The sequence below is a fragment of the Aotus nancymaae genome, unplaced genomic scaffold (genome assembly GCF_030222135.1).
Source record: "Aotus nancymaae isolate 86718 unplaced genomic scaffold, 86718_ANA_hifiasm-v0.15.2.pri h1tg000016l, whole genome shotgun sequence".
Classification (NCBI taxonomy): domain Eukaryota; kingdom Metazoa; phylum Chordata; class Mammalia; order Primates; family Aotidae; genus Aotus; species Aotus nancymaae.
Window position 1 is genome coordinate 51,489,626 of NW_026988428.1, and position 12,181 is coordinate 51,501,806.

General features: G+C 39.5%; 1 long non-coding RNA gene across 1 annotated transcript in view; it reads left to right on the forward strand.

Annotated features, from left to right (window-relative positions):
- The first annotated feature begins 1,546 nt into the window (after nt 1-1,546).
- Nucleotides 1,547-12,181, forward strand: part of LOC105711991 (uncharacterized) — a 39,122-nt gene continuing 28,487 nt past the window's right edge. Inside the window, exons 1-2 of the long non-coding RNA XR_001106215.2 lie at nt 1,547-1,697; nt 4,586-4,698. This is a non-coding gene — a long non-coding RNA (uncharacterized LOC105711991). The remainder of the gene's footprint in view (nt 1,698-4,585; nt 4,699-12,181) is intronic.

Sequence of the window (12,181 nt, forward strand, 5' to 3'; positions counted from 1 at the left end):
ATGGCAAAAGCCCCTTCGGGATCCTTCCAGGATCCCTGGAGTCAGGGCTCTACAGGGCTATTTTAAAGTGTGACGCTCCACTGAAAAATGTCGTTCAACAGTGAAGTTCCAAGCTTTTTGAATCACTAGGTCATATTTTAGAGATGATTGTGAGTTCTACCCCTGCAAGAACATGACTTTTTCACACATGTATTTTTCGCAAATAGGAGAGAAAAGAATTCCAACCAGTGAGATGAGAACTGCACAAATCCTGCAGCCCATCTCTGCTGCAGCTCAAAGTAAGCAACTGTTACTGCTGTATTCTTAAATAGTCCCAAGGATCAAATTATGTCTCTGCTAAAACATTGTTAGGCCTAACTTCCTCACCAAGAATGTGGACTTTGGTCTGACTGCCAGGTTAGAGGGTGTTTCTTGAAAACTTTGGTTTCTTTGTAGGCACAGTATGTGCTCATTAGATAATAAAAGCTGACGGATTAACTAATTCCTTTAGCCTTTCCAAAATAGAGGTTTCATGGAACTATCTAGGCCCATAACAAAAATTTCTTTTAAAGCTTCACAGAATGCATCATCTCATTAAAGGCTCCAGAAACCCTACAAAGAAGAAACCTAATATTATATAACCTGGTATTCCCCAAACTGAGATGTGATGGATTTCCATTGATTTCTAAGGCTTTTATTCTGAGAATTTCTCATGGCTCTTAAAAAGAAGTCACCTTCTCATTGTATAGACTTAGAGACACAATTTGTACTTTGTTTTGGATTGTTGGATGAGTAACGACCCAGGCCATTGAAGAAAATGAGAAAACCGTGCACACAAACCATGATGTCTTAAATGACCAACATGCATAGAAGAAATGGAAGCTTTCCCTTATCTTTCCAGCATTCAAAAATCCTACTGCTGAATTCACCTCCATGGCCATGAAACAATATAGAAGATCCTGCATAAAGACCCCAGGTTATAATGTTTACAATTTATTCAGCACTCCTTTTCTCTGGTAATTGATGACTGCTATTATTAATGAAGACATTATAAGGAATAAAAAGGCTTTGCCTGCCACTTCTCACCACAAAACTGTGTGGCATCAAACAGAATGAAATCCTTCTGACACTGACAGCTGGAGAAAACCTTGTCACAGTGACAGTGTCAAGCGTGGTATGACATCTCTGTGTGTTTCCTTTGCACCTAATAACTTTGTTGCCAATACAGACCAAAATAATGAAAGAAAACCTGCTCTTGCCAGCCCAAAGGATTAACTGTACTGTTGAGAAAACTGCAGGAATATGTGACATGAGATCACAACTTTTAATTCTTTTCCCCCCAGTATTCTGCATGAAGTATTTGTCTATGAAGGATTTAAACAGAATTGCTTTTCCTCACATTGGTCATGGAGAGAATTAAGACATTAACTATTGATCCAATGTATACTGCCATTTGATCCCATAAGTGCTATATAGGACTCAGTTACTCATGGAAAATAGCTCCTGCCAGATCAAACACTCTCAGGGCCAAAGTCACAGGATTCTGACTTTACATGTTCTGTTCTGCCTCCTTTCATTTTGCCTCTTGGATTGTCATGAACTTCCTGAGCAAGGAGGCCATCCACCATGCAGTGTGACCTCTTGCTAAGAGAATTGTATTCACTTTGCTCAGGCTCTGGCAAGGACTTTCTTCATGAAGATCTTTAAGTGGAATGGAGGTAGGAACTGTTATCTTTTTCAGTCCTCGTCCTATGCATCCACACCTTGGAACAAAAACAGAAAGCTAAACTCTGTAGAGAGGAAAATTGATACCAAATGGTTTCTTGTGTATCTGCAACTTCTGGCTCTCGATTGATAAAGGGGTGTGTGTGTGTGTGTGTCATGCACACATTTATTTCATCCTCATATCTGACAAATACCTTTCTTTGTGAATTGCTTTGTGGACTATTTGGAGGTTAGTGCAGATTAAAATTTTCTAGAGGGCTGGTAGATGTCTTTAAATCTCACAGGTATTGGATCACGTGTCCTCTGGTGGCCATGAGCACTAGAAGTTTTAGATAGAAGGTCTCATTTTCAGATAAGTTTGAGGAACACTATTTTCAGCCCTCTCTCAAGAGGCATAAAATCCTTTAGTGCTGAAAACACTTGTAATACCTATAATAAATAATTATGTTTAACTTTAACTCAGTGTGTTTCTAATTTATTTGACCAAGGAATTCAAAGTTCTTGCAAGACTCCCCAGACCAGGTAAGACAAAGATTTGCCAACATTCAAAACCTCTGAAAAATAATCACATTACTGGGCAGCTAGGTGATCTCCCTCCTTCTCATTTATCTGCCTCTATTTTCTATTCTCTATCATCACCAACAGCATCTCTCTAATCCCTCACTCAGATCTTCTCACTCCTCCACTAATTAAAATACAGGTTCATTTTTTCAATAAACATGCCAAATAGGTGTGGCTCAAACAAGGTTGAAGGTTATTTCTGATGTGACAGTCTGTATATTTGCAGTCCAGGACCTAAATGGTGACAGCAAAAGAACAGAGGCTCCAGGTTCCTTTCTGTTTTAGTGCTCCGCCATGTGCAGGGTATTTCCCATCCAAATGTTCTAAGATGTCTCACCACTATGTCTGTATTCCAGGCAATGAGAAGGAGGGAAGGGGAAGGGGAGAGAATTTTAGTTCCTTGCAAGATCATCTGCGAGTTGTGCTTCTGCTCACACCCCATTAACCAGAGCTTTATTGCTTGATCACAGCTAGCTGAAAGGGAGGCTAGGAGATGTTGTTTTTGTCAATCTGGTAGACTTTGCCACACTACAATTTCTATGTTATAGGAGAGAGAACATATATTAGGGAATAGCTAACCGTCTCTGCTACACCTATGACCTTCCGTTTGGCTCGTACAATGATTTTGCGAATAATTTTTATCCCAAGTTTTCCACTGAGAGAATTAAAGCTCAGAAAGCTGAAATAATTTTCATATTGTCACCATGTTAAGAATGATTAAGGGTCTGAAATTTTATATGCTTCCAAGCTAACAAGGGAGCTACCACAATTGCATGGATTCTTGCAGAAGACATAGACTCCTGAGTCAGACACAAAGGACGTTATCACCCATGGCACAGCAAGCAGCATAAGCTCCAATATTCATGTTGGTTCTTTCTGTCCTCCAAATCCTATGGGGCATTAGGGAGTGGCCAAGGTAGATACTGCATACTCAGTCGGTTTGCACCCCAAAGGTGAGAAACCCCGAGCTTTGGAAACTCCAAGCTTTTAAAGAGGTTAGAAGGAAACCTGCCCAACTTTTTCCTTAGAAGGAAACTTTTTTTAGTATCCTAGTAAAGAAACCTCTCTGCTCAAGAGAGACACTCTACCTCTAACCTCCAAGAGGTTCACCATTCAAACATCCTTCAACGGTAGTCCCAAATAACAGTCTTTGTTGACCAGGCTTGCAGAAACATGAGAGACCCATGCAAAATTTTTCCCCAACACACAGATAGTCTATTTTCATTACAATAAAGACACTTCTTCAAGAAGTCTCCCACATACACTGACCCTACCTCCATGAGGGCAGTTCTCACTTTTTATTGTAATTGTTTACACCTCTGGATTTCCATATTGGAATGTCAATTCCTTGAAGGCAGGGGCCATGGCTTTTGCTTATAGATCCGTAGCACCTAACCCATTACCTGGAATATGGAACATGTTCAACAACTATTTTGAACGCAGTATATAAGATTTACTTAAGAGGCAGAACAAATCAGCATGTGTTATATGTTTTGAATCCACTTGAGGTTCTCTTTGCATGGATCCTGGGGTAGGCAGCTAATTTTTATGATTCAGACCTCAAATACCACTCCACTGACCATTGTATGTAAAATATCATTCTAGATAAGACTAATGATAAGCACTTATCAATACCTGATACTACTCTGCTTGTTTATTTAAGTATCTGACTCCCCTTCCAGAATAGAAACCCTGTGACTTCAAGGACTTGACTATTAGTTCATGACTATATTTCTACACTCTAAAATAGAGTCAGGCCTAAAACAGAAGTTTCATAAGTATTTTTGGATGATTAAGTGAATGAGTAAATTCAGCAAACACTCACTAAGTTTTTACCATCTGCTAGGAACAAAATATTTTAGTGTCAGTGACCCACAAAGAATATTATTACTTTGGGCAACTGAAAGAATTCCATATCAGGGTTGAATTAAGCAGCAGTATCACTTTTGTTGGGGCAATGAGCTTCTAGTTCTCACTATAGATATTCCACTGCTGGCTTGAGCTGGGTCCTGAACATTGCCCTTTCCTGGCGAAGGCAGGCGAAGGCAACCTGTGCCAGCAGGCAGCTTCATTGCCTTCCTCTCCTCTCCAAGCCCCTTTGTAGCCATCCTGATTATCAGGTACCCGAAGTTCTGGTCAGGTAGCCTCAGGGAGCCCATCTGATTGGTTCTGTGGGTCCCACACCTCCAAGGACCCCCATGCCCTTCATGTGATGCTTAACCCTTTGTTTATGCTCATTCTCACCTGGGCAGCAGGTAGCTATCAGACCCTCTCTCACCTTTCCCTCACCCTTCTTCCACCTCTATTTGAGCTCCTATAGCAGCCTTGCCCATTAAGTCTTTCCTGTGGCTCCACTAATAAATTCAGTTAAGTATTCCAATACTGCTCTGAAACAAAGTGATCCAATTCAGTTGAGTCAATTTGTCTTGCAAGGTGTGTCAATACTCATTTTATTCATTATTTACCCACTTCCCAAAATGAAGTGAAGTGGGAAAATGTCAATGTTGAACAACAGAAGTAGTAAAATCCCTTTTGGAGGAAAATCATTACAATTTGTTTAAATGCTGACAAATATTGATGTCAATGGTGAACATGGAGGTGGGGCATGAGGGGAATGACTGGAGGAAAATTACTGGGATATTTTTCAAGCTATCATTGATTCAAAATGAATTATGAGAGTAGAGCTTTGCATGGAAAATTAGATTAAAGGCCTAATACTAGAAATAAGAATTAAGCATTTTTTCACTTTTATAGATGAAAAAATTACCTCAAGAAGCTGAATAATTTGCCCAGAGTCACAAAATAAACAAATGATGGAGTATTCAAATCCAGGTCTTCTGACTATCTCCATTACACTGTCTACCTTAGAGGTTTCTGAAGTATTGATAAGATGGAATCTGGAAGAGCTTGAAACAGAAAATATAAAGCCAGGGCTGAGCTGGAGAAGCAAAGAGGCCCAAGGAATAGCAGAGACCCTGACCAGTGCGGTATCTGTATATTTAAGTAACAAATACTACAAAGATTCAAGGTTGAGCATATATACAAATGCTTCCATTACTGACATAAAATATTTAAACAGAAAACAATTTGTGTCTGCTTTATTTTAGAACTATGCCAATTACAGGAATCACCCAAGTATTAGTTATACATCACTTATGTCAAAGATCCAGTGTCAGGAAAAAAAAAAGTCTCCAGTAAAGATCCTTGCAACTTAGAAACACTTTCTTCTCAATATTGCTATGAACTAGAGTTAAAGCATTTTTTTAAAAAAATATGATTTATTCATTCCTCATGATAAACATATACCAAAACATCACATTGTACCTCATAAATATACGAAATTTTTATATGGGTAATTGAAAATAAAATTTAAAAAGAAACAGAATGAACCTGACGTAAACCCTGAGTTAAATGACTTTTTAACAAAATTCAATAGATTCATTTAGTTTGAGCTCATATTTGCCCATATAATGAATAGAGTGTTATTTATGACAACATCCAGAAGAACAGTTCTCAGGGGTTGGCTTTATTACAGTATGTTAATTTAAATTAATTTGCCACCATTCCCTACAGTTATTCTTTAGTCGTCCCCTGAAGATTTTTACACACACCCCTACCCGTCTTTCCAGAAGAAATACAAGAAATATCTTTACCCTCATCCTACCCTATCTTTAAGATGCCAACTTCTAATTTTGCAGGTAGGAAGGATTAAAACTTAAGAAAGTAGGCCTAACTTGTCATGAAAGTAAAATATATGGTCAAAGCCCATACCAAATGACAGATAATGTCTATATTTTCCCAGATACCAGGTTCCTCTTTTTTGCTCTTAAATAGGTTGAGAGATTGTGATAGGTAGTTAGGGAAAAAGCATTTGGGGCCCTGAGTTTTTCATTATGGTATTTTTGCTACTAGAAAACACATGTCTCAATGGTGAATATTTTTTAAAAGGTACCATTTCAATTTAACTAGACCCTTAAAAATAATAGCAGCTCATCAACACATGGACATAAATACAGGAACAATGAACAGTAGGGTCTACTTGAGAATGAAGGATGGGAGAGAGAGAGGATCAGAAACAGTAACTATTGGGTACTAGGCTTATTGCCCCGGTGAAAAAATAATCTGTACAACAAGCCCCCATGACACAAGTTTACCCATGTAACAAACCTGCACATTTACCCTGAGCCTAAAATAAAAGTTAAAAAAAACAGAAAACAAAACAAAAACAAAAACACTAGAGGCTCATCTACTTCCATTCCTAGTGAAATGCTGAAATTTTTATTCTCTTCTTCCACTTAACTAAAGTCTGGCATAAAAAATCCAGAGTCCACTCTAGCACTGTTGCCATGTAATCTAATAATGAATGTTTCACACCAGCAAAATCATAGAAAGTATGGTAAAAGACTGTTTAAGTGAGAGCCGTCCTTCACCTGGTATGAAATGACCATGCTAGATTCTGTTTCACAGCCAAAAAAAAAAAAAAAAAAAAAGATGATTATTGCACTGTGTGTATGGGGTTAACCTTGATTATTCTTATCCAAGAATTTACTCTAAACCTAAACTGATCCAATGAATGACTGCAATTAAAACCAAGAAAAAAAAACTATAAATGTATTTTCTAGTTATCAGAAAATATCTGAGAAGAAAAACTGACTCCAGAGACATAAATGGCTTAATGGAATAATTAAAATTATAATTAAATAAAACCAAGTCATCCCAGGCCTACTTAGCTCTGTAACTCCCTCCAGGATTATTGTGTCATTAGGGGAGGGAGGATGAAGAAATCATTTTTCAGGATTTCTCAGTGTAAGAGAGTTATCCAGACTTTCAGAAGCTGAGAAGAGACCAAGAAGAAATAAATAGCAGGACAGACAAAACTGACATTACACCCTTGCCCAGTCATTTCTACTTTAACATTGATAGCTGTGTGGCCAAGGAAATTGACTTTGTGTCCTTTATCTTTAATTTCCTCATCTCTAAAATTTCTGGGACAATAACAACATGAATCACAGAGTTTATAAAGATTAAGTATAACCATGTATAATAAGGGCCATGGGCATGTTCGGTATTGTATATCGCTATTAATATGAGGAAGGCATCCAGTGGTGTAGAGGGTATTCCAGAACAGCTGAAGATGGTGACAATAGTGAATGCACCGAGCCAGGTGTTAATGGTAGGAGAGTTTCTGGAGAGAGTTGGAATTGCAAACTGGAAAAGCCTCCCTGTAAACTGAATGTGGGACTCTGGGAATGAAGGGAGGTGGTGAAGCCTCAAGCAGCTTTCTCTGCCTCCCATTAAGTGCAGACCCCTGAAAGCCTGTCATGCATAAGGAGTGGGGCAATAAAAATGCGGAGAAGCCTGGTAAGGAAAGGGATTCCCTTTCCATGGGCTACATAATCTATTCTCCCAGCTTAGAAAGTGACCCAAGGTCAGCCAGGCATGGTGGCTCACACCTGTAATCCCAGCACTTTGGGAGGCTGAGGCAGGCAGATCACCTGAGGTCAGGAGTTCAAGACCAGCTTGGCCAACACGGTGAAATCCCATCTCTACTAAAAATACAAAAATTAGCTGGGTGTGGTGGCGGGTGCCTGTAATCCCAGATACTTGAGAGGCTGAGGCAGGAGAATTGCATGAACCCTGAAGGTGGAGGCTGCAGTGAGCTGAGACCATGCCATTGTACTCCAGCCTGGGCAACAAGAGCAAGACTTTGTCTCACACACACAAAAAAAGACCCAAGGTCTCAGTTTTCTATTTCTTTAAATTATTACTGTTTAAAGACCATTAAACTACTTATTGGGTACTATATACACTACTTGGTGCAATAAAATCCTATACTTCACCACTGTACAATTCACTCATATAACCAAAACCTCTTGTACCCTTAAAGCTATTGAAATATAAAACAAATAAAAATCATTAGCTACCACACTCATTAGGATGGCTAACCACAATTACAGAAAATAGCAAGTGCTGACAAGGATGTGGAGAAACTGGACCCCTCCTACAGTGCTGGTAGGAATGTGAAATTGGGCAGCCTCTTTGTAGCACAGGTTGACAATCCCTCAAAAAGTTTAACATGGGGTTCCCATATACCTCAACAATTCTACTCCTAGGCATAAAGCCAAGGGCATTGAAAATAGATTTCCACACAAAACCTTGTACAAGAATGTCCACAGAAGCATTACACATAACAGACCCAAAGTAAAAACAACTCAGGTGTCTATCATTGATGAGTAGATAAACAAAATGTAGTATATCCATACAGTGGAATAGTATTTAGCCAAAGGGAATGAAGTATTCACTTTAAAAATATTATGCTAAGTGAAAAAAGCCAGTTACAAAAGGCCGCATATTGTATGATTCAATTTACATATGTCCAGAAAAGGCACATCCACAGAGACAGAAAGTAGATTAATGGTTTCCAGGAGCTGGGGAAGGAAGGGGATAGGGATTGGTTGCTAATGTGTATGTGACTTCTTTTTGAGGTGATTAAAATGTTCTGGAATTAGATAGTGATTATGGTCGTACAACTGTGAATATATTAAAAATCATGGCTTGTGTACTTTAAAAAGGTGAATTGTGAATTAGATCTCAAAAAAGTATGAGAAAAGAATTAGTACTCGATCAACAAATTATGTTAAACTAAACTGAAGGCAAATAAAGCCTAGGTTTTACAAATGCTTTAGTGAGCCTACACAAGTCATTCATTCCTCTTTCTTCATTTTCCTCAACTGGAGGAACGAAAGAGCCATGCTTGCCACCTACATTTGTGATAAAACCCAAGTATATTTTTTAAAAGTCTGTTTTTCAGCCAAAAGTGATATACAAATACTAGGTGTTATTATGAAACTGGCAACGCTGAACACTGGGTAACTTTAAATAGAGTCACAGTGCAGCAGTTGAGTCAAACATATGCACTGGTGTTCATTTCTCACAGCAACTGAATGGCCCATTTGATGTACCATGGCTCTGAGTGGGTCATCCATGGGGACAAAACTTGGGAGACAGACAGACAGACAGACAAACAGACAAACAGACACACACACACACACACACACACACACAGTTTTGAGATTTAAGCCCTAGGTGATTCCTCTAGTTATCGTGATGTCCTGAATATTGAGTTCTATTTTCAAAATAGACAGTTCACAAAATTGTCAACTCTGATGATCCTTTTAGAAAATAACAGGACATTCTTCATCACACCTGAAGAACGGTCCTTAAGAAGTGCTGTTCACATACCTTTTTATGTAATCAAAACGATCTTGAGTCTCTTTCTTCAGATTTCTTTTAAGGAAGTAGATAGAATAAGACTCTGGAATGTGGAAAGGGTAACTATCCTATTTTCTTGATGGCAAATGTTGTTAGTTTAACCTTCTATGGAAAGGAAGGGCAATCTAGAAAGTGCAGTGAATCCTCAAACAGCCATTGCAAACTATGACTGCCTACCCTTAACTCATTGTAAACAAATTCATTTCTAACAAAATAAGCTCCCTGCTCCTCCCTTGTGATTTACACAAATGAGTTTAGGATATACACAGTGTAGAAGCCAAAGCAGGTAGACAGAGCCCCTGTCTACAACCCCAACATTCTTTCTTTGTCCCTTGCTGCTGAGTAGGTGCACAGGGGAGAGGGTGAGAGCACTTTTATATGGTGGAGAAGCACACACCTGCTTCCTGCACCCCCTCAGAGCTACCAGCCAAAGGAGAGGTAAAGCTGAATTGCATGTTGCACTGAAGGGCCCTGGATCTAGTGACTCATCTCTCCACTCCAGTCCTTCACTCCCTTCAACACAGCTAAAGAAGTGGAAATGAAAAAGAGGCAAAGACTGATATGGAAATTTAAACATAATAAAGGATTTGTGTCTTTAGGGAAACTCTTTCTCTTCTCACATTTTCCTCTTATCTCATAGAAGAAGGAATCTCCATCATGACTCTCTCAGAAACACCGTAAAGGAAAAATCCACCACCTCTATCCCTCTTTACTGGCTCTTCCTCATGGAAATGGAAATGATTAATAATCTGATTGGTTAATTGGCCTCAAATCAGGAGACTGGATTCTGCTGCTAACTGGGGTACCTGGAAGCAAATGGGGGCTAGGTTTGACAAATGTTGGATGTCTATGTTCAGTGATAGTGGACATCACTGGTGGAAGGCTTCCAACATTCATGCAACAAGCAGACCAAGCACTGGGTTTACCAGTTGGAGATGAGAAGCTACAAGGCAAGCAAAAACCAGCAGCCAAGGGTGGGAGGAGAGAGAAGAGGGAAAGGGGCAGGGTGGAGCTATGCTAGATTACATGACTTGTATATAGTTTATAACAGACTAGCTTCAGCTGGATTGAACAAAAAAACCAAATAACTGGCTTAAAAAGAGTTCCTTTTCTTCTCCCAAAGTAAGTTTGAAGATAGGTAAGCCAGGACGTGTCATGTTCTCCACAATCATCAGGGAGTGACAATCTCTCTGTTTTCCACTCTACCTACTTGGCCTATAGCTAATGTTTCCAAGGTCACTTCAAGGTTGAAAGATAGCCACAAGAGCTCTAGACACGGCACCATGTCTCAGGGCAAAAGGAAAATAGAAGCCCAAAGCAAGGACACACCTCCCAGCTAAATCAAAGTTACCCTGGGAACCCCACCCATCAACTTCTGCTTGCATCTCACTGGCCACTTCCAGCTGCAAGGTAGATTGGGATATGTAGTCTTATCTGGACACAGTGGTGGCCTGAATAAAATCATATGATGTCACAGTGCATTAGTAAGGAAGAAGTGGAGAATGCCTGATGAGTACCAGGGACCAAATTAACCACATCTGCTCCTATGGGATGCAGAGGATAGAGAGGTTAAGACTCACTCCATAGTACATTCATGAGAGATCAAAAGAATTGGCAGAATTTTCTTTCTCTGTAATTTAAAGGTGAGTAGAAAATTAAGGGAGTTCTCTGAATAAATTAAGACCATTATCTCATTACAAATACACACACACACACACCTGCAAAAGTAGACCTACTTTTCATGGACAAATGCAAAGAAAAGAAAACGGTTAGAGAGGAACAAGCTTTCTTCTACAGCATTGTTGGTGGGGGGGTTGTCAGACAGAGGGAAACAGAGAAACGGAGTATTGGTACTATTTTATTCAGAGAAAATCCTCAACTTTCTACATACTTTTACATGTATCAATACAATCTAACCCTACTGAGCTCCCATTATAAAAATTAATCACCCAGGTTGGGGCACAGTTTGCTCCTGTGCAAGGACTTTCCCAAAGAACAGACCTGGGGAGGGCAGCATTTCCTCCGGGTCCTATCACTAAGTTAATGGTCAGAATTCATGCTGTGAAGTGAACTGCCCATCACAGTCTGAGGCATTACCATGGAGGATGAGCTTTAGGGAACAATGGGATAAAGACAGACCAGACAGGACAGCCCGTCCAGAACACTGTGCAGAAAAATTCCCACCACCTCTGCCAGCTCCTGAACTGCCCGTGTAGCGGGATTTCTGCTGTTACACAATCAGCTGGTTTATCTTGTCTGCATGGCATGTTGAGAGAAGGCTGTTTAGGGGCCAGCTAAGTCAGCTTCTCTGGCTGCTGAAATAGCAGCTTTCATAAAAATACAAAAACTTGTGTTAAAGCTTGGTCTGTATGTTGTCTTTTTTAGAAAAATGATGGATCATGTTATAAAAAAGAAACAGAAAACGTTTATGGGAGAAAATATAACAGAGAAGTTGTCCTGGCACCCTTTGGAGAAGGTAATGGGACCGTCTCCTGACCTTTGTTTCAGAATTGCTTTGTAATTCTGTTAAGATAGACACACTAAATTGTCATTACTGGACTGTATAGGCACACTAAATTGTCATTACTGGAAGTGAAGTATATATACACACACACACACAGGCAAAAACTGACCCATTTAAAAA